Source organism: Echiichthys vipera (assembly GCF_963691815.1).
Source record: "Echiichthys vipera genome assembly, chromosome: 9".
Taxonomy (NCBI): domain Eukaryota; kingdom Metazoa; phylum Chordata; class Actinopteri; order Perciformes; family Trachinidae; genus Echiichthys; species Echiichthys vipera.
In genome coordinates, this window is record NC_139834.1 from 27,211,306 (window position 1) to 27,213,990 (window position 2,685).

Sequence of the window (2,685 nt, forward strand, 5' to 3'; positions counted from 1 at the left end):
TTAATGCAGTTTTCATACTGAAGCAGAAATTACATTAGTGTTTATGATGAGATGTTTTACCAATTTATTGGTCATTCTTAATACGCTGTTGTTTTTCAAGGACAGAGTTGCAGGATTTTCACAAGGTAGGGTAAATAATGTTTTCCTTTACGAGTAAATAGATATGCATGTCAACTTACTTCCACTTTTATTCAGTTGTGTAAAGGTACATAAATCCATGGTGGTGTATCCTACAGTCAGTGATCGCGATAAGGCAAACAGATAAAGGCATATCTCATGTTTTCCCCATTTCTTATTCCCATGACTCAAGAAATTAAACTATGATTTATTGTAACCTAAAGAGGTGGCAAACGTATGCAACCAATAAATCAGACGATTGCACAACGCTCAGCTGAATCTGGCTACTGCTTTTCAACAACCAAAAGCACAGGTCTTTAACTAGACATTTGTTATACGCTGATTTGAATTGATAAATATTCCAGCTGCACAAGCAGAACAGGGCAGATGTGGATGACTCGGAGGTTTTTAGGATGAGGAATGAACTCTCAGAGCGGCAGTGCCACACTGAGCCATGTAAAACGATGGTAGTTAGCAGAAAGGATGTTCACACAAACACGCACATATGCATGCACACATACAGTAATCTGAGCAGCGGAGTATCATCTGTGTAACCACATCCTCTGCCTCAGTGTGGAGAGGAGGAACCAGACACCTTATCGCCCTATATGAAAACTCCCTGGTCATCACTAATATGGGCAGGAATATCAACATTTAATATGCACAAGGAGACCGCAAAGGTCATAGCAAGGGGCCTAGGATGAAGAAAAATTACAGCAATTCTTGCAGATGAATGGAAATGGAGCTTGAACAAACAGCAGCAACGTTACCTCCGCTTTCCGCTCCTCTTCCAAGACTCCCTTTTGTATTGGACCGGTTACAGTGGAAGTCATGATCCTGCCACCCATACAATATAATACAATAAATTAAGGGTAGTACTGGAAAATCCAGTCAGAGGTTGTGTTTTAGCTCAACCATTAATTTACGATATAATAAACATTTTTGACAAACTTTCCACAGCTTACTGTGACATCCACATTATTCTGACATCACTCTGGCCTCTTTTTGGAAGAGAGCTGCCCATCTCTGTTTCTCAGGTCTGCCAGACCCTCTCTGAGTGTTGGTATATCCACACCTGGGTGCCTGTTTCACACCTGTGCTGCATCTGATTATCAGTGGGGCTGCATACAAACGTCAAGATCCAGTGTTGCTGTACTTTTGGTCACTGTGCTGATTGATATGCCTGTGCTGTACGATTGTAGTTAGTGAAACTCTGGTGTTCAGCATTTGACCCAACTTGTTTTAGTCTCTGTAAATTCAAATCAAATCAAATCAACCTTTATTTATATGGCGCTTTTCATACAAAAAAGTGCCTTACAGAGATGTACAGAAAAGAGAAACATCAAATAAAATCAGGAGAAGAAAGTTAAAAGAACCCAACCCTCCCACCCCCACAGTCATGCACAGAGACACACACAAATATATATACATTCATACACACATTCACACATACACACACAGCCACACTGACACACAGACACACACCTACACAAACACCAGCTGTCACTACAGAGACATGGCCGGGCAGCGAGACCTGGGGTACAGAGGTTGAATTAACAAAGTTTTGCGGGGGTTTGTCTGCTGCTTGATTTTACCATTATTTTTGTTTGAGCTATTAGCTGTGGATTTTTTTTTAACTTTAACCTTTAAGCATTTAGTTACCTTCCCCTACTGCTGTTTTAGTTCACCAGTTCACCATCATTTTTCTCTGTAAGCATTGTTTCTAGCGGCCTCTTTGGCAGTAAGATGTAATTGCAGGCCTGTTCGTTCAGAGCCCTCCATCTTGTCATGTTCATGGTCTCTGTGTGTTGACTTTCTTTTTCTTTGCCCTTTTGTAAACTGTATTTCTTTATTGAACGGTTTTGAACAGATTTCAAACAGCCGCTCATTCTCCGGTGTATTCACCGAGAGCGAATAGATTGTGATGCTTCTGTCTTGCTGCAGCCAACAGGTGAAGGAAGCAAACCTTAGATGTTGAAGAACTTGTGTCGTTCAGGAGCAATGCCAAAAAATAGTCAGATAAAGTGAAGGATCGGCAACAGGCTGGGTTGTTCATAATTTAATTAAGAAGCTGCTCCGTTGGTGTGGCGTAATCAGCACCATGTTCTTCCTCCTGTCCTCCGGTGCACCACCTCACCGGACTCATATTTCCAGTGAGTGAGTTAACATCTGCATGGAGACCTGATTCCCCAGACGTTGTACGGAGTTGACATGAGAAAGCGGCTTTTGTCTCCTCTCAAACACTTATTTCATCAGCAGTGATGGGACAACAGATGAAGCAGTGGAATGATTACAGTTGCTTTCTGATGAGAATCCGCCTTCAAATTAGAAAGTTGATTTTCATTTCAAATATATATATTTTTTCTTTCTAAAATTTGAGCGTTGGCGTGTTCAGGCAATGCTCTTCCAAAGGTTTTGGAGTGGAGATCTGCTGTAAATTAACCCCGGCGGCCTGTGGTCTTTGGTCAAGTTACAGACAAGGCCAACGCTGCCAATAGAGATGATCTGTCAAGTTTCAAGGGAGCTGACCTTCAGCAGGGGAACAAGCGCGATGAATCAAAGACATGC